Genomic DNA, 21,697 nt, shown 5'->3' with positions numbered 1-21,697 from the left:
GCCAGCAGAGTAGTAAACTGCAAGAGCATCCAAGGAATGGTCCCATAGTTAGTATCGCTTGTTGAAGGTTATAATGCCAGGACACTACCAGGAACAAAAAGTTGGTTGAAACTGGAAGTGAGTAGCAACGAAATCCTAAGTACAGATTGGAATTTTTATCTTAAGGATACGTTAGTCGCCTATGGTGGCGGCGTACTTATTGCAGCAAAGAGTAATACGCTATGTGATCAAAAGTATCCAAACACCTGGCTGAAAATGACTTAAAAGTTCGTGGCGCCCTCCATCGGTAATGCTGGAATTGAGTATGGTGTGCCCGCATCTCGTGGTCGTGCGGTAGCGTTCTCGCTTCCCACGCCCGGGTTCCCGGGTTCGATTCCCGGCGGGGTCAGGGATTTTCTCTGCCTCGTTATGGCTGGGTGTTGTGTGCTGTCCTTAGGTTAGTTAGGTTTAAGTAGTTCTAAGTTCTAGGGGACTGATGACCACAGCAGTTGAGTCCCATAGTGCTCAGAGCCATTTGAACCATTTTTGAGTATGGTGCTGGCCCACCTTAGCCTTGATAATAGCCTCCACTCTCTGGGTCATACTTTCAATCAGGTGCTGGAAGGTTTCTTGGGGAATGGCAAACCATTTTTCACGGAGTGCTGCACTGAGGAGAGCTATCGATGTCGCTCGGTGAGGCCTGACACGAAGGCGGCGTTCCAAAACATCCCAAAGGTCTTTTATAGGATTCAGGTCAGGACTGTGCAGGTCAGTCTATTACAGGGATGTTATTGTCGTGTAAGCACTCCGCCATAGGCCGTGCATTATGAACAGGTGATCGATCGTATTGAAAGATGCAATCACCATCCCCGAATTGCTCTTCAACAGTGGGAAGCAAGAAGATGCTTTAAACATCAATGTAGGCCTGTGCTGTGATAGTGCCACGCAAAACAAAAAGGAATGTAAGCCCCCTCCATGAAAAATGCGACCACACCATAACACCACCGCCTCCGAATTTTACTGTTCGCACTACACACGCCGGCAGATGACGTTCACCCGGCATTCGCCATACGCACATCCTGCCATCGGATGGCCACATTGTGTACCGTGATTCGTCACTCCATCCAACGTTTTCCCACTGTGCAGTCGTCAATGTTTACGCCCCTTACACCAAGTGAGGCGTCATGTGGCATTTACTGGCATGATGTGTGGCTTATGAGCATCCGCTCGACTACGAAATCCAAGTTTTCTCACTTCCCGCCCAACTGTCATAGTGCCTGCATTGGATCCTGATGCAGTTTGGTATTCTTGTGTGACGGTCGGGATGGATGTTTGCCTACTACACATTACGACCCTCTTCAACTGCCGGTGTTCTCCGTCAGTCAACAGACGAGGTCGGCCTGTACGCTTTTGTGCTGAACGTGTCCCTTCGCGTTTCGACTTCAGTATCACATCGGAAACAGTGAACCTAGGGATGTTTAGGCGTGTGGAAATCTCGCGTACAGACGTATGACACAAGTGACTTCCAAATCACCTGACCACGTTCGAAGTCCACGAGTTCTGCGGAGCGCTCCATTCTTCTCTCTCACGATCTCTAATGACTACTGAGATCGCTAATATGGAGCACCTGGCAGTAGGTGGCAGCACAATGCACCTAACATGAAAAACGGATGTTTGTGGGGGTGTCCGGATACTTGTCATCACATAGTGTATGTACACTGCTGGCCACCGTAAATGCAACACCAAGAAAGACAAGAGGTAGCACAACAAAATTTATTTTGTAGATAACATGTTGACCAAGTATCAAATGATTACGTTTACAGACGTCTGTGACATGTGGTTCCTGCCAGAATCAGTAGCCAGAGTAGCCGCCATTGTTGGAGATCACCGCTGCCACACGTCTCGGCATTGAGTCAAAGAGACGTTGGATGTGTTCCTGGGGTACAGCAGCCCAAGCAGCTTACACACGTTGCCAAAGATCATCTGGTGTGGCAGCTGGGGATGTAATCTGGGTCATTCGTTGAGCAACCATGGACCACATGTTTTCTATCGGCGAAAGATCCGGAGAGCGAGCCGGCCAGGGAAGCAATTCAATCTGGTTATTGACGAAGAACCTTTGGACAATGCGTGCCACATGTGGTCGCGCATTAACCTGTTGAAATATGCCTGTGGCCGAGCCCTGGAGGTAAGGAAGGACAACTGGCTCCAGCACCTCGGATATGTAGCGCCGGCTATTTAAAGTACCGGCAATGCGTACTAGAGGCGTGCGAGAGTAATATCCAATACCGCCCCATACCATAATACCCGGTGCAAGACCAGTGTGGCGGTGCATAATGCAGCTGTCCAGCATCCTCTCTCCACGGTGTCTCCACACTCGAATCCGACCATCGTGGTGCTGCAGACAGAAGCGTGCCTCGTCAGAAAAGACAACGTCATTCCATTCTGCCGTCCACATCCGTCTGTCATCACACCATTGGCGACGGAGACGCGTGTGGTTCTGCGTCAATGGTAGACGAAGCAATGGACGTCTTGCGGACAGACCACTCTGCTGTAAACGGCGTCGAATGGTACGCGCAGACACTGGATGATGCGCTACAGATGCAATGTGCTGTGCTATGGTTCGGGATGTCACTGAGCGATCCGTCACTGCCATGTGCACAATTTGCCTATCAGCACGTGCAGTGGTGCACCGAGGTGAATGCGATCGACCACGTTGGTCCGTCGTACCCTCCTGCATCCAACGGTCACATATCCGCATTACAGTTGTTTGGTTTCGTCCAACACGACTAGCGATTTCTCTGTACGATAATCCACAATCTCGGTAAGCCACTATCTTTCCTCTGTCGAACTCGGATACTTGATCAAAAGATGTTCGCTGTTGTCTACGAGGCATAACTGATCGTCTTGTGAAACAACCACAAGGTAAACACACGTGCCGAACGTACACTCGTCGAAATCGCCAAGCCTTAAATGGCGCTATGAGGTGGCGCCACAGGTGCGCGTGATGTGCGTCTGCGTTGAAATTCTAATCAGTTGCATATCTCATCGCTGCAAACTCATGGTGTAAATTTCACTTGATTCGGATGCTTCCTTCAGGGTGTTGCATTTACGGTGGCCAGCAGTGTAGTAATGTGATGACGGACTCCCATGCGTGAATTTAAGCTCCAAAGGCCCATTCAAAAATTGTATTTGGATGCGTTAATAGACCGCCCGGGACCGGAGCTGTAATGATAGAGCGCTTCAGAGAGAATTTGCTGAATATTGTTCGTAATTTTTCTTTAGAGGCGGTGCTAATAGGGGGTGACTTCAACTTTCCAGTATATATTGGGAGAGTCATGCTATCAAAACTGTTGACAGAGACAGGGATTCGTGTGACATTATTCCGAACTAGCGAACACGGCAATGCTTCACTTCAACTCGCCAGTATATATTGGGAGAGTCATGCTACCAAAACTGGTGACAGAGACAGGGATTCGTGTGACATTTTTCCGAACTAGCGAACACGGCAATGCTTCACAGTTGCTAAATACTTTCGGAAATCGGATAGACAGCCTAATCTCCTTTTCCCCCCGCCTCCCTATCCATCCCCTCCCCCGCCTCCCTCTGTCCACCACCTTCTGCGACCTCTCTCTGTTTCCTCCTGCTCCTGTCTCTCTCCCCCATCTCTCTTTATCCTCCTTTCCCCCTCTTTAGGTCCACTTTCCCCTCCCCTCTTTTCTGTCTATATGCTCTTCCCTCCTCTCTCCGACTTTCAGCCTCATTTATTTTTATTGTAAACTCGTGTTTCGTGGTAGTGTTCTAATCAGAAGCGGATAAGCACTATACACAACTTTTCCGTCTACTGCGAAAACCAACTATGAGGAAGTAAACAAAATTATACATTGTTGTGTATGCAATACTAAAAAAATATGTCTTATGAGAAAGAATATACGAGGTGAATGACCTAAAACTTGCGCCGCAAATATTGCGGAAACGGAAAGTGGTACTGATGTGCAATTTCCGCAGAATGAATTGGTAGTCAGGGGCTCGTATTATTAGCCGATAAACATATTGCAATAATACTTACGAAGTGTGCTTTTCGTGCAAACATACACTTTTTTTTAAAATTGAGCACTGCCTATTGACATTAAAAAAACTAAAATTACGGTAAATTAGAATGTCAGTGGTGATCGTTGCAGGATTCTAGTGTAAATCTAATCGTATTTTGAAAAGTTCCCACACCGGCACTTCTTTGTGGCCTTCAACCTGTGTAGTTTCTAGGTACGATATTGTTATGTTTGCTTGTGTATTCCTTGAATGCACTGCGCTTGCTAGTCACTTAATGTGTGACATTCCAAGTAGTAGGTCGTGAAAGGACGATGGGATTTACCAATGCAGAAAGAGCTGACACGCTCATAGTGTACGGAAAGTGTATGAAGAATGCAATTCGTTCTTGTACGGTGTATGCGGCAAGATCTTCCAAAAGACGACAACCATCTCGGCAATTGATGTGTTGGCAGAAGAGCCAACACCGTGTTGCTAGAGGAGGCCGAAATGCACGCGTTTAAACTCACGCAGACTGGCGTGAGGTCTGGAACAAGGTAAAGTAATTATCCTATGAAGAAAAGAACGTAGTTGATTGAATACTTAACTTTAATCCATAATTGGAGAACATCGCTCTTGATGATACATAATTACAATCTCAATATAAACTGGTAATGGCGCCTTGCTAGGTCGTAGCAAATGACGTAGCTGAAGGCTATGCTAACTATCGTCTCGGCAAATGAGAGCGTATTTGCCAGTGATCCATCTCTGGCAAAGTCTGCTGTACAACTTGGGCGAGTGCTAGGACGTCTCTCTAGACCTGCCGTGTGGCGGCGCTCGGTCTGCAATCACTGACAGTGGCGACACGCGGGTCCGACGTATTCTAGCGGACCGCGGCCGATTTAAAGGCTACCACCTAGCAAGTGTGGTGTCTGGCAGTGACACCACATTCCTCCCCCGCAAATCGGCGGACGGTTGTGTTATAAGGCTTCCGCCCGCCGTGGGGAGGACCCCATGTTGACGTATTCGACGAGGTGGGGAGCCTAACAACAGGCGAGGCTGTGCCACCCGCACCCTGCCATTCGGTCCGAGGGGAGCTAGGAAACGCCTGAAAACCTAGTCCAGGGTGCACGCCAACATGCGGTGTATGCGCCCTTAGAGAGACTGGAGGGGCCGAAGGGTCGACCTCCATCGGATCAGGGCACCCGACGGGCGAAGACGACATCTGGTCCGGAGCGGGCAAGAGTTCCATGTCGGAGGACAGCTGGTCACGGGAAGCGATCGGTGGCGCGTGACCCAGGGAGGCACCCGGCGGTTGCAGCGACGCGTCCACTGCGGGCGGCGCCGGCGGGAGAACAGGCGGCGGCGGCGACGGCGGCGCGTCGCCATGGGGCAAAATGGAAGGCAGCGTCGGTAACACCTGGGGATGAGGCGAGCCAGTAGATGGGTCCCCAGGGCGCTGACCGGACGGCACCGTCGCTGAAAGCAGACGGGGAGCGGCAGAACCCGGGCGACGACAGAGGCGCAGCTGATTGAGATGCCGACGCACCTCACCAGAGGCCCCCAAAACCAGATACATAGCGCGGCCGAGGCAGCGAAGAATGCACCCTGCGAGCCAACGCCGTGAACCTCGATAGTGGCGATACTATACAACGTCGCCTGGAACAAAAGCAGGTGGCTCCCGCTGCACAGGAACCTGATGCGGCGGATGCAGCAAAGACAGCAAGGTTCGATGAGGACGACCGTGGAGCAACTCAGCCGGCGAGCGACCATCTCGGGGCTGAGAGCGATACGAGGACAAAAAGAGCAATAACGCGTCCTCCCGAGAATGCGACTCTTTCATCTTCAACATCTGTGACTTGAAAGTCCGGACCAATCGTTCAGCGGCACCGTTTGACTGAGGCGAAAACGGCGCGGATGTCAGATGTTGAATACCATTGGCCATGCAGAATGACTGAAATTCTGCGGACATGAATTGTGGGCCATTGTCGGAAACAATAGTCTGTGGAAGACCTTCAATGCAAAAGATAGCGGATAACGCTTGGATGGTGGCAGATGACGTCGTGGAAGACATCCTTACAACAAAAGGAAAATTACTAAATGAATCTACCACAACCAACCATCGAGCATTCCAGTATGGACCAGCAAAATCGATGTGTAAGCGTTGCCAATGGGAAGTGGCTTTCGGCCATGCAAAGAATTTCCGCGGTGGGGCGGATTGTTGTTCGGCACACGCCATGCAAGAAGAGCACATATTCGTAATCGCAGCATCGATTCCGAACCAAGTACAGTGCTGACGAGCAAGTTGTTTCGTTCTCACTATACCCCAATCTCCTCGGTGGAGAAGCCGTAAGACAGAGGACTGTAACGAACGTGGGACCACGACCCTGGACTGATCATTATCAGAACGCAACAGCAAAACACCACGTAGTACAAAAAGTCTCTCCTTGTGAGCAAAAAATCGGCGAACCAACGGATCCTCGATCCGTGACTGTGACAAGGGCCATTGACTAGCAACAAAACGCAGAACGGTAGCAAGGACAGGGTCGGCAGCTGTGGCCGTAGCTACATGACGAAAATCAATCGGAAACGATTCGACCACGTCATCGGTTTCCGAATCAAGGAACATGCAAGAAAGTTCGGAAGAATCGAATGCTCTATCCTCAGCAACAGGCAAACGGGTCAACGCATCGGCGTTTCCGTGCTTAGCAGTGGACCGATACAAGATATCGTAGCGGTACTGCGAGAGGAAAATAGACCGGCGAATGAATTTCTGCGCTGTACGTGGAGGTACAGGCTTGTTCGGATGAAAAAGCGACGTCAAGGGTTTGTGGTCTGTGATGATGGTAAGGTGACGACCATACAAGAAATCATGAAACTTTGTAACACCAAAGACGAGAGCTAAAGCTTCTTTCTCTATCTGTGAATAATTTCTTTGCGCAGACGAGAGCAATTTGGACGCAAAGGCAATAGGGCGATCATGCGATCCATCTTTGTGCGCAAGCACAGCACCGATCCCGAAATCCGATGCATCTACCATCAACAAAAGGGGTTTCAGGGGATCGAATGGCGTAAGGCAAGTATTGGAAAGCAACGCCGATTTCAACTGGCGAAAGGCGCGTTCGCATTCCGTCGTCCAGACGAACGGAACACCTTTATGGCGTAAGCGATGAAGCGGAGCTGAAATGGAAGAGGCGTGGCGCACATATTTATGGTAGTAATAGATTTTTCCCAGCACACTCTGTAGCTGCTTCAAATTCTGCGGCGAAGGCTTGTATGGCACGGAGGTGCTCTGGACTGGGATGTATGCCTTGGGCATTGATTACATGTCCCAGATAGGGTAAGTCACGAGCAAAAAACACACATTTGTCCTTCCGCAAGCGAAGACCATTTGTCGCAAGACCTGAAATAACGTTATGAGATTGGCTAAATGTTGTTCTTCCGTCTTTCCGGAGATCACAATATCGTCCAGATAGTTTGCTGCAGTAGGGACCGACACACAAACAGGGGCGGATGCACACCCGAATGGCAGTCTTTTGAAGCGGTACAAACCAAGATGCGTGTTAACCACCAAAACGCGCTGGGAGTCTTCGTCCACCGGTATTTGCAAGTACGCATCTGCAAGGTCCAACTTCGAAAAATATTTACCCGGGCACAGTTTGTCAAAAAGATCTTCCGGGCGGGGTAAAAGAAAAGTTGCAATCACTAGTTGTGGATTCACTGTTGCCTTGAAGTCCACACAAAGTCTCAATTTTCCGGAAGGTTTTGGCAAAATTACTAAGGGTGATGCCCAGAGAGAAGCCTGCACACGTTCAATCACGCCTTGTGATTCCAAATCGTGTAATGTTCTTGCGACCTCATCACGCAATGCGTGGGGAACATTGCGCACTCTGAAAAATTTTGGTTGCGCGTTGACTTTCAGTTCCAAATGTGCTTTATAGTTCTTAGCGCAACCAAGGCCCGGTGCAAAAATGCCTGCAAATTCTTCACAGAGACGAGAAACACTGGCTGAGGGCACAGTCTGGTTCACTGATAGGACCTGATTGACTATAGACAAGTTAAACAACTGAAATAAATCTAAACCAAACAAGTTCACTGCAGAAGAAGAATGAAGGACGTAAAATGACACAAGTTTTGTTTGTCCCTTGTATGTTGCAAGAAGGCTGCACTGTCCTAACACTGGGATAGCTTGTCCTGAATAACTATTTAACTTAACATTTGCGGCACGCAACGGAGGTGTGCCCAGTTGTTTGTACGTGTCTTTATTGATCAGCGAAACTGCAGCTCCGGTATCGAGCTGGAATGGGATCACGTTGCCATTAATGACCAAATCCTGCTGACGACAAGAGCGACTGTCTCGTGCAGTGTGAACTGACACTGGTACAGAATCACTTGTAACTTGACGGGATTTCCGTCGATGTCGACGCTCACTATTTGCGGGATGAACACAGTCACTGTTAGAAAGAGCGGCACTGGGCGGAGTGGAATTAAATGCATGAATATCCATGGGCGAAGGTTCACGAGCTGGAGTATTCTTGGTTCAATTCCGGCGCGAAGCAAAGGGCCTGGAATGGTTGTGAGTGTCCGTTCTGAGCTGTTTCTGGCAAACACTTTGAACATGTCCTTTTTTATCACAGAAAAAGCAAATAGCTTGGCGTGACGGACAATTCTCACGCAAATGTCTAGTAGCACACCGCGGGCATGATTTTAGCACTGCATTTGCTTGCTGGCGCGGCACACGTAGTGGAAAGCTTGGCGGCAGCTGCGTGGACGGGCGCGAGGGCTGTTTACTGTTCCGTGCTGCGCGCCCGGCGGGCCGGTTAATGTGACACACAGCTGGCGAAGTTTCAAATAATTCCTGAGCAAAGTCAAGTGTGTCCTGCCTATCCAATATGTCCATCACTTGTTGAAGGGAGGGATTGATTAGTTTCAAAATCTGTTCCCTTATACGAACATCAGAAACGTTCTGTGCAATTACATCACATACCATAGTATCTGAATAAGGGAGTCCACATTCACACTCAAAAGCACAATCCCTAGTAAGGCCTTGCAAAGTTGCAACCCACTCATTAGTTTGACCGGCCGTACGTTTTGTACGAAAGAACGTATACCTTTTTGCAACTACATTGACTGATTCTTTGAAATATGCATCTAATGCAGACAAAATTTCGTCGTAGGACAGAGTTGCTACGTCACGTCGGGGAAACAATTTCACTATCACACGGTAGGTGGACACTCCTACACAAGAAAGCAAAAAAGGCTGCCGCTCAATACCTTGAATTCTGTAGGCGGCGAGATGGAATCCAAATTGGCGTGACCACTCCGTCCAGCTTTCCAGTGCAGCATCAAAAGGATGAAAAGGTGGTGCAACAGCGTGTTGTGGCGGCGGTAGCGGTGGAGCGGCGGCTGCCGCATCGTTTTGCATTGCACGTTGACCCTGGACGAGCTGCCCAAGGGCATCCAATATGGCCTGCATCTGCTGATTTTGCAAGCGATAAAATTCGGACAGTACATCTGGAGATTGTGGCGAAGCCATGACACAAGTAATTTAAGCAAGTATAAAAAAGAAGACCGTTATCCCATCCTCGTCGCCATATGATGTGTTGGCAGAAGAGCCAACACGGTGTTGCTATAGGAGGCCGAAATGCACGCGTTTAAACTCACGCAGACTGGCGTGAGGTCTGGAACAAGGTAAAGTAATTATCCTATGAAGAAAAGAACGTAGTTGATTGAATACTTAACTTTAATCCATAACTGGAGAACATCGCTCTTGATGATACATAATTACAATCTCAATATAAACTGGTAATGGCGCCTTGCTAGGTCGTAGCAAATGACGTAGCTGAAGGCTATGCTAACTATCGTCTCGGCAAATGAGAGCGTATTTGTCAGTGATCCATCTCTGGCAAAGTCTGCTGTACAACTGGGGCGAGTGCTAGGACGTCTCTCTAGACCTGCCGTGTGGCGGCGCTCGGTCTGCAATCACTGACAGTGGCGACACGCGGGTCCGACGTATACTAGCGGACCGGGGCCGATTTAAAGGCTACCACCTAGCAAGTGTGGTGTCTGGCGGTGACACCACAGCAATTATTTATCAACCCCGTCAATCAGTTACTTGAAAGTGGTGGTGCAACACCTAGACAACGTAACAGAAGGAAACAAATGGCGACAGAAGAGAAGAATATTGATGTTCGTGCTGCCACAGCAGTTGACCGCATGTTAGCTCCCTTGCAATCGCACAAGGAAGTGGGATGGCATAGGTTCCTTCCCTACCACATCTCTCTATGTCAACAGCTGCATGTCCGCATCGGCAGCTGAGACGTCAGCGCGACGGAAGGTCATGGTAAGGAGCATGGGTTCGGTTCCCGGTTGGGTCGGAGATTTTCTCCGCTCACGGACTGGGTGTTGTGTTGTCTTAATCATCATCATCTCATCCTCATCAACACCATGTCGCCGAAGTGGTTTCAACTCAAAAGATTTACACCTGGCGAACGGTCGACCCGACGGGAGGCCCTAACCACACGACATTTCATTTCAACAGCTGCATGGAAACGATTATGAGAATCATGTCAACTTCTGTAAATGGGCATTACGACAGGATATACCAGATGTATCATGTAACTTGTTTAGTGATGAAGCCACATTTACCAGTCATGGCCAGGTAGCGCTCGGTCTACAGCACCCTGGCACGTTTAGCGTGGCTCCCCCCGTCCGAGGTTCGAGTCCTCCCTCGGACATTCGTGTGTGTGTCGTCCTTAGCGTAAGTTAGTTTGTTAGATTACGTAGTGTGTAAGCCTAGGGACCGATGACCTCAGCAGTTTGGTCGCATAGGAACTTACCACCTATTTCCAATAACCTCCCAAACATGCACTACTGGTCTGCTGACAATCCGCGATGGCTTCATCAGGTGGAACATCAGCGTCCATGGAGTGTAAACGTGTGATATGGGATGGTTAACCATCAGCTCATAGTACCGTTTTTCATAGGCAGAACACTGAAAGCGCACTAGTATCGCAGCCTCCTAAGGGAGAGTTTTCCACAGATGCTAGAAGTCATTCCTCTGCGGACTAGGAGGAATCTTTGGCTGTCCAGTCCATACTGCGCGAAGTGCTACAGCATGTCTTCACGAAACGTTTTCAAATCGCTGGACTGGACGCAGAGGGCCTGTACCTTGGTCGGTCTATTCCCAGGATTTGACGCCTGCCGGCCGGGGTGGCCGAGCGGTTCTAGGCGCTACAGTCTGGAACCGCGCGATCGCTACGGTCGCAGGTTCGAATCCTGCCTCGGGCATGGGTGTGTGTGGTGTCCTTAGGTTAGTTAGGTTTAAGTAGTTCTAAGCTCTAGGGGACTGATGACCTCAGCAGTTAAGTCCCATAGTGCTCAGAGCCATTTGAACCATTTGACGCCTGTAGACTTTTTTCTGGGGGAAATCTGAAAGCCGCTGTCTACAATGACATACCAACTACACCCGATGATATGCAATGACGCATTTCTGCAGCCCCCTCCTATATCGCGGCCGAAATGCTGGTACATATGCAGCAGTCCATCCGTACCAGACTAGAAGCGTATACTGCCGCTGCCGGTGGTCACTTGGAACACAACCTGTGATGGTCAGTTTTCGCGTTATTGGTCAAAATCCACATAAATATTTTTTGTAAGAACCTATGTTATTCTTTGGTGTGTGCTACCACCGATATTTCACAAGTGTCGGTTTGGGAAGTTTTCAAAATACGATATCTCGTAAACAACTCGCATTAGATGTGATATTTACAACTCTCCCGGCGTACATATTGTTCCACAAAATTTCGGGACCGATCGAGGTGGCGCAGTGTTTAGACCACTGGACTCTCAATCGGGAAGACGACGGTTCAATCCCGCGTCCGGTAATCCTGATTTAGATTTTCCGTGATTTCCCTACATCTCTCCAGGCAAATTCCGGGATGGTTCCTTTGAAAGGGCACGGCCGACTTCCTTCCCTAATCCGATGAGACCGATGACCTCGCTGTTTGGTCTCTTCCCCCAAACAACCCAACAAAATTCCGGGCGAACTGCCAGATGTTTGCAACTTCCTGCCACAATATTTCGGCGCAGAGTCTTCTGGCCATCTTCAGGTGATAATGGCGAAAACTTCCTGAGCTCTGGTATTTAAGGCCCCTCCGGCACATGCGTGGTGGATTCACTTGTTGCGCGTGCGCTACTTGAGCGCGTTCGATTCTGCTGCGCCGAGCGCCCTCCGTGGTGAAAACTCGCCGCATCGATATCACTTCGATTGTCTTCCCGCAGCTCCATCACAGAACTACGTCGGCTACGGAGGACACGAAGTTTTTCGATAATAGAACTCCAAAAGTTAGACGTATGGGCCACAATTTTTGTCTCATTGTTATTCATGGCATGACCAGTGGAAATACAGTGTTCGGCGATGGCAGACTTACAAGGCTGAAGAAGGCAGGTGTTTACAGGATTTCGTGTGAATGCGGCAAATCTTAATATAGGGCAAACGACGCGTACTGCGCAGGATCGCATTGTAGAACATCAGCTGTCACTTGCTCAAAAAGGAGTACACTATTCAGCAACAAATATCTTTGATCATTTGCCTAACAACATAAAGTGTCTGGCAGAAAGCAGATCAAGTTTTAACTCTAGCTTAAAATCATTTCTTTTGGACAACTCCGTCTATTCCATGGACGAGTTTCTGTTTCAGAACTCGTAGAAAACAAATTGTTCCTCTAAATGTAGTTGCATGTGTAGAACTCAAAATTTCAGTAATATTAATATTAGCACTATTCGTATATATATATATATATATATATATATATATATATATATATATATATATATATATATATATATATATCTTGTAATCTGATTTGTTCCACATCATATTGGTAAAATAATCGGGAAAATGATCTACGGAACATGACATAACTAAAACTAAACTAAAACTAAACTGATTATCCGGGATACTCTTGCAATCTTCAGAATTCTTTCGTAGCATCACAATCCAGTTCTTTACTGTACAATTTTTCCTTCACGGTTTGCCTCCACGCTCAGATACTTTCAAAAAAGCCTTACTAAAAGTTAAATTCATATTTGATACTATCAGTTTATTCCTTTTCCAGAAATCCTGCTCTTGCCATTACCAGTCATATTCATATTTGATATTGTCAGATTTTTCCTTTTCCAGTAATCCTGCTCTTGCCATTGCCAGTTTGCATGTTGCATCCTCTTATTTCCAATCATCAGCACCTTCCTCTGCAGTCCATTGTAACCTCCCCGCAAGAAATTTGAAAGTCAATGATTATAAAAAAATGTAAATGTACCAAATGTTGTCTTCCCACAAAAGTGAATAATAAAAATGAGCCAAGCGTAACCTCCTTGCAAAATTAAAGAATAATAATGGGCCAAATGTAAACTCCCCACAAAATTAACGTTAAGATGATTGCTCATTAAACCCACAATAATATTAATTAAATAATGAACCATGAACTGAATGTAACATCTCAACAGAAATAATTAAACCTGATAAATCTTATAAGGGCAGCAACGCTGACCTTCGGCCCTGTGAAATAATTAAACCTGATAAATTCTTACCTCAGTAAAACTGCATCTATATCTGCTCTTATTTTTCGGCACAGCTCCGTGCAATGCTGGCCCATATTTAATTTTGATTCTTGGAGGGAATGCATAGGAAATATTATTTAACTTGAAATGAATCTTTTTCTTTAAAACAGTTACTTTATAGAAAAATTATTATTGGGGCATTTTTTGAACAAATTAATTACAATTAACACACGTTATTAGCTGAGCGCAATGCTGCTTCATTACCTTCTACAATAATACACATCGTCCCCCACAATCCTGACCAGACTCGTGGGCAGAGCACACCGCGGACGCATGCCGACTCGCTACACACTAGCACTGACTGAGTACAACTCGCAACTGAACACTCGCGCGGTCAAGCGCAGACTAGCCACGATAAATAACTCTCTGGTCAGAGATTCTGTCATGCCTCGCCATCGCTGGTAATGAATACATACGTGTTTCACCATATACACTACTGGCCATTAAAATTGCTACACCACGAAGATGACGTCGTATAGACGCGAAATTTAACCGACACGAAGAAGATGCTGTGATTTGCAAATGATTACCTTTTCAGAGCATTCACACAAGGCTGGCGCCGGTGGCGACACCTACAACGTGCTGACATGAGGAAATTTTCCAACAGATTTCTCATAAACAGCAGTTGGCCGGCGTTGCCTGGTGAAACGTTGTTGTGATGCCTCGTGAAAGGAAGAGAAATGCGTACCACCACGTTTCCGACTTCGATAAAGGTCGGATTGTAGCCTATCGCGATTGCGGTTTATCGTATCGCGACATTGCTGCTCGCCTTGGTCGAGATCCAATGGCTGTTAGCAGAATATGGAATCGGTGGGTTCAGGAGGGTAGTACGGTACGCCGTGCTGGATCCCAACCGCCTCTTATCACTAGCAATCGAGATGACAGGCATCTTATCCGCATGGCTGTAATGGATCGTGTAACCACGTCTCGATCCCTGAGTCAACAGATGGGGACGTTTGCAAGACAACAACCATCTGCACGAACAGTTCGACGATGTTTCCAGCAGCACGGACTATCAGCTCGGAGACCGTGGCTGCGGTTACCCTTGACGCTGCATCACGGACAAGAGCGCCTGCGACGGTGTACTCAACGGCGAACCTGGGTGCACGAATGGCAAAACTTCATTTTTTCGGATGAATCCAGGTTCTGTTTACAGCATCATGATGGCCGCGTCTATGTTTGGCGACATCGCGGTGAACACACATTGGAAGCGTGTATTCGTCATCGCCATACTGGCAACCCTTGTTCACTCAAGTACGAGCAGCCCTTAGCGGCTCGCCATCTTATTTACAATTATTCATGACGTCGCCTTTCCGGCTTAGATTTTTTAAAATGTGACTTGTAAGTACTGCATCTTTTTCCAGGCAGTACAAACTTTAATTTTATTTATGTATTATATATCTAATATGTTTTAGAACAGTTAGTTTAATTCTTAAGACGACGCTCATAGTAGCGTCGAAACCTGGTCAATTTTGACTTAATATTTGTGACCGAGGTCTTATTTGTTCTAATATAATTCGGACACGGTCACTGAACCTTAGCAGCTATGTTCAAAGTTTTTAGTGGACGTTACATTTCAGATGTGTTACGACCCGTGGCTCTACCCCTCATTCGATCCCTGCGAAACCCTACATTTCAGCAGGATAATGCACGACCGCATGTTGCAGGTCCTGTACGGGCCTTTCTGGATACAGAAAATGTTCGACTGCTGCCCTGGCCAGCACATTCTCCAGATCTCTCACCAACAGAAAACGTCTGGTCAATGGTGGCCGAGCAACTGGCACGACACAATACGCCAGTCACTGCTCTTGATGAACTGTGGTATCGTGCTGAAGCTACATGGGCAGCTGTACCCGTACACGCCACCCAAGCTCTGTTTGACTCAATGCCCAGGCGTATCAAGGCCGTTATTACGGCCAGAGGTGGTTGTTCTGAGTACTCAGGATCTATGCACTCAAATTGCGTGAAAATGTAATCACATGTCAGTTCTAGCATAATATATTTGTCCAATGAATACCCGTTTATCATCTGTATTTATTCTTGGTGTAGCAATTTTAAAGGCTAGTAGTGTACTATAAGCATTTCAAATTAGCAAATAATGTAGAAAGAACATAAATCAGGCGTGCAGTCTGTGGCAGGCCGGCCGAAGTGGCCGTGCGGTTAAAGGCGCTGCAGTCTGGAACCGCAAGACCGCTACGGTCGCAGGTTCGAATCCTGCCTCGGGCATGGATGTTTGTGATGTCCTTAGGTTAGTTAGGTTTAACTAGTTCTAAGTTCTAGGGGACTAATGACCTCAGCAGTTGAGTCCCATAGTGCTCAGAGCCATTTGAACCATTTTGAGTCTGTGGCAGCTCGCAAGCACCGCACGTTGGAGGGGAAACCTGTGAGCCAGGCCCGTTGTGGAGGCGCGCGCGGTGACTGGGAGGAAGTGCGCCACGGCTCCACCGGCCAGAACTCGTTAACCCTCGCTGGCAGCCGCTCTTCTTCCCAACACTGCTGCGTCACTTGTCCAAACAGCGATACCACCACATCGAGAGCGACTCGCATTAAACCACTGTAGGCGCCATTCAGGTCTACTTGACTTCTGCGTTCTCCAGTTAGTTGCCCTGAATTCCCACTTGCACTGGTACCCAGCAAAGTGTCACCTCCTTCCCTACATGCTGTACGTGGAGGACGCTGACACGACACTTATGCAGTGCTTTCTCACTGTTTCAAGCCACTCGTTTTTGAAAGAGTACTCCACGGCACTGGGCCCTTACCTAACTTGAAATTATCGGGAATCTCTCCTCCAGCGCAAAGTTCCAAGCGACCGGAAAAAAGCGCAGGTGACTCCTGAGTATAAGAAGAGCAAGAGAACGCACTCGCAAATGTACAGACCAACATCCGTAACATCGGTTTGCTGCAGAATCCTGGAACATATTCTCATTTTGAATATAATAAATTTACTTGAGACTGAGAGGCTTACGCCCATGAATCAGCAGCCGGCCGGAGTGGCCGTGCGGTTCTGGGCGCTACAGTCTGGAACCGAGCGACAACTACGGTCGCAGGTTCGAATCCTGCCTCGGGCATGGATGTGTGTGATGTCCTTAGGTTAGTTAGGTTTAATTAGTTCCAAGTTCTAGGCGACTGATGACCTCAGAAGTTAAGTCGCATAGTGCTCAGAGCCATTTGAACCATGAATCAGCATGGTTTTAGAGAGCATCGCTCGTCCGAAACTCAGCTTGCCCTTTTCTCACATGATATACTGCGAACGATGGGTCAAGAGCAATAGGCCGATTCTATATTTCTAGATTTCCAGAAAGCGTTTCACACGGTGCCCCGTTGCAGACATGTGCGTGGCTCGAAGTCCTCTTAAGTTACAGAACCCAGTATGTCGTCGAAGGCGAGCATTCATCAGAGACGAGGGTCAGGGGTGCCCCAGGCAAGTGTGATAGGACCACTGTTGGTTCTCTATACCGGGTCAAAAGTATTTAAACCGACAAACTCTGGAAGGTTGTAGGGGACATCAAAACAAATATTTTTCCCTAATGTAATTTTTTCCTATGAGGAGTATTTAAACCGGTAGAGGAAGATTTCTCTGGCGGCAAATTAAACCAACAAACACTTTTCCATTTTTTATGATCAAGAGACACATTAACAAAACCCAATTACAGTAGATTTTCAAAAATGACTCCATAGACACGTAAACAAAAGTTACACCTTCGGATCATGTTCTGTCTGACACGGGCAAAAACCTCAGGACTGTCCTGAATTATCCTGCTGCTGCTACTACCCGGCCAGCAGATCCTCTTCTGATACAACAGGATTTGCGTAAACAAGGTTGTCCATCTCTCCCCACACAAAAAAGTCCAGAGGGGACATATCTGGGGATCGAGCAGGGCATGGTACAGGACCACCTCTCCCAATCCACGTTTCTGGGAACCGTCGGTCCAGGAATCGACGCACACGACGACTGAAATGTGCCGGCGCCCCGTCATGCTGGAACCACATGCGTTGTCTTGTAGGGAGCGGGACGTCTTCCAGCAATTCTGGCAATGCTCTGGTGAGAAAATTGTAATAGTGCCTGCCATTTAATGGCCTAGGTAGCAGATACGGCCCAGTTAAACAGTCCCCAACAACACCGACCCACACATTAACGAAGAACCGCCCTTGATGAGCGCTAGTAACTGTGGCATGTGGGTTATCCTCACTCCAAACATGCGAATTGTGCATGTTGAAGACTCCATCACGCCCGAACGTTGCTTCATCGGTAAACAATACAGAGGATGGAAATGTAGGATGCATTCACACTGTTCCAGGTAGCACTGCGAAACCTTTGCTCTGGGTGGATAATCAACTGGTTCCAGGTTGTGGACACGCTGTAAGTGAAATGGACGTAACAATTGCTCTCGAAGGACTGTTCTTACCTTCGTCTGATTCGTCCCCATGTTATTTGCAATTGCACGAGTGCTGATTGAAGGATCCCGTTCCACATGCTGCAAGACAGCTTCCTCAATTTGCAGCGTTCTTACCGTGCGACGGCGTTCTTACCCTGTCCAGGTCATCTGCAAAATGACCCGTTCTCACGCGGACGTTGGTACACAGCAGCAAAGGTCGTATGGTGTGGCATACGGCGATTAGGATATTGTTAAACCCGCTGTGCAGCTCGTCCGTTGTGGTGCGCTACGTAGTACGCACCAACCATATCAGTGTACTCACTCCAGGTGTATCGCTCCATTAGTAAACAGAGGCAATGGACTACTACACTGGTGGACAGCAGTTGCCTACAACTGAAGAGCGTAATACGCCCTCTAACAACTGAAGATCGTAATACGGCCTCTAACAACTGAAGAGCGTAATACGGCCTCCATTGGTTTAAATAATCCTCATAGGAAAAAATGACATAGGAAAAAATACTTGTTTTGATGTCCCCTACAACTTCCGAGAGTTTGTCAGTTTAAATGCTTTTCACCCTGTATACATAAATGATTTGGTGGGCAGGGTGGGCAACAATCTGCGATTGTTTGCTGATGATGCCGTGGTTGAAACTTCTTAATTTAAATTTTTTGCTTGTATTCCTGAATGAAATTGACTACACTGTCTCTTTACCATTCTTCATCATCTCAACACTGACCCACAATATCCTAGCGCAACGCAATCTGATTGCTCAAAAATGATAACCTGACTTCAAATAATTAATACAAAAGAATGGCCATGAATGAGAAGAAATCCTGTCAATGACCTACACATTTCATAAATCACTTACCTCACAAAAATCTTCATTAGACGAACTACAGCAATGCCGCAAGCACCAATACTGCCAGCTAAATAAAAGATTGTAACTACTGAAGCCTCTAACTACTGATAGGCATGTGGTTAGCAAAGGAAAGATTTTTTTGCAGAGCAAACAATGAATTAACCTTAATAATGTGACAACCAGTTCAAAAAATATATATTCGTCCACGACATCCCGTTGCAAAATTATATAATCATCAACAATATTACATTTCCATGACAGATACACGTCCAGATCCTCAGCTTACGCTAACACTTTAGACCTCTAACCTCCATCTATGCCAACTACTCACTTCCAACCTCTATCACTGCTGACTGCTCACCTCCAACTGCAAGTCCGACCAGCCACAGAGAGTCTCTCACAGAGTCAGGCCCCCACAACCTCACGAGTGGTCAACTGTGAAGAGCGGACAAATTGAATAGCTGGCCGGCGGCCATTAGAGTGGTAAACTGACGCGCCGAGTTCGAATGTTTATACATCGCTTTTGGTTATAAAATGCCTTCCCTTGTGTTAGGTCACAAACATTATGCCTCATTTCAATACGTTACTACAATATACTTTTTAATTTATGAACAAACAGCAACTAGTCACTGTTTATGAATTTATCTTACGTTCTACATGGAATCTGCGTAGCTAAAAGTTACGTACTGGACACCTAGCATTTTTCGTAGTTCATTTACGATAGATGTACGCAAAATGTATCAAAATACTCGAAGATTTGCCCACTATATTAATACATATTTTCTGACTCTACCTTGCTTTAGATTTTATGACGAGAAGTGCGTTATATATGACATAGTGCTTTGGCAACTCACGACCAAATTATCAGGTTTCAACCTAACCTAGACCACGAAAACACTACCGATCAGCCAACTTTCTTCAAAATGATGAGAACATATAAAATGGAATTCTGTAGGTCGGAAATCTTGCCTCCTGACAGCGTGTAACCATTTTTGTAACAGCTGTGGGTTTGAGAAAGGAAACCTGCAAATAGATGCACAGACATTATGCCTATACCGTGTTACAAAAACATTTATTGAGCAAGTGCACTGACATACAAAACAAATTAAAATATTCACATACCTGTGAAATGTAATATTCGTTCCTTTCTCGAATTTATTTGTACAATTAATCGCTGCACAACTCTTCACCATTGTACTTCTTTTGATTGGAACGTACAGACAGTAGAATTACGAGTAACAAATACTGTATGTACGCCCAACAAATATACAACGTTGAATCAGGGTCTTCATAAACAAAAATACCACACAACACATCACACTACAACCACTATAATGGCGTCCAGCCGAAGGTTCAAATTATCCAGCGACTGCAGCGCCATCAGTGAGTCTAGCTATTATTTACAAGGTCTTTGCACAGACTGCGCACAGTGCAGTCAGAGATTTAATACAGAGCGCCACATAGCGCTACCAACATACAAACACATAAACAGCCTACTTACGTGGTATACGGTAAGGAGCCAAAGTTGAGTGACTATAGAAAGGTACAAAAGACCTAGCCAAAATTTATAGTTGGTGTTATGACTCTAAATGTGCAAAAATGTTAAGTTAATGCGGATGAGTAGGAATAACGTTGTGATGTAGCATTAGTAGTGTCCTGCTTGACACAGTCAAGTCGTTTAAATATCTGGGCGTAACGTTGCAAAACGATATGAGGTAGAACGAGCTTGGGTGAACTGTGCTAGGGAAGGCAAGTGGTCGGCTTCGGTTTATTGGGAGAATTTTAGGAAAGAGTGGTTCCACTGTAAAGCAGACCGCCACAGTCAAGTCGTTTAAACATCTGGGCGCGACGTTGCAAAACGATATGAGGTAGAACGAGCTTGGGTGAACTGTGCTAGGGAAGGCAAGTGGTCGGCTTCGGTTTATTGGGAGAATTTTAGGAAAGAGTGGTTCCACTGTAAAGCAGACCGCATGCAGGTCGCTGGTGCGACTTGTTCTTCAGTACTACTCGAGTGTTTGGGATCCTTACCAGGTCGGATTGAAGGAAGACATCGTAGCAATTCAGAGGCGGGGTACTAGATTTGTTCCTGGTAGGTTCGAATAACTCGCAAGTGTTACAGAGATGCGTCGGGAATTCAAATGAGAATCCGTGGGGGGAAGGCGACGTTCTTTTCTGGGAACACTGTTGAGAAACTTCTCATGGTTGGGATTCACAGTCATATAATATTTCTTAAAAAACCTCATAGTCGCCGTTGACTGTATGAAATATTTATTATTACGATTGCAATTTCGGCCGTAGGGCCATTTTCAAGTAACGCTGCAAAAGTTACTTTGTGATGAGGTGCTTGTGGTGCGATGAAATGTGTATTATAAAATTCATTGTTAACGATAGCTTCTTCTTGATTATAGAGCATGTTGAATAGATTTGCTACAACGTGTGTATTGGCGCGAAAATGCCAAATGTAGATTGTGCTGCAAATCGTCTTATAATACTTGTTAAGGCAAAATAAAATGACCGAGAACGTGAACGAGCACAGTACTTGGTCACAAGAAGATTTTGGAATTAATGAGGGATGGTGTGTGGTCCAAATCTATTCAACCTGCTCTCTAATCAAGAACTGCCTATCGTTAACAATGTATGTTATAATAAACATTTCATCGCACCACAAGCAACTCATCACAAAGTAACTTTTGCAGTATTACTTGAAAATGGCCCTACTGCCGAAATTGTAATCGTAATAATAAATATTTCATACAGTCAACGGTGACTATGATGTATTTTATCACAAAGTAACTTTTGCAGTATTACTTGAAAATGGCCCTACTGCCGAAATTGTAA

This window comes from Schistocerca nitens, chromosome 10 (assembly GCF_023898315.1).
Source record: "Schistocerca nitens isolate TAMUIC-IGC-003100 chromosome 10, iqSchNite1.1, whole genome shotgun sequence".
Lineage (NCBI taxonomy): Eukaryota > Metazoa > Arthropoda > Insecta > Orthoptera > Acrididae > Schistocerca > Schistocerca nitens.
The sequence above is the reverse complement of the archived record's forward strand: the minus strand, read 5'-3'. Positions refer to the sequence as shown.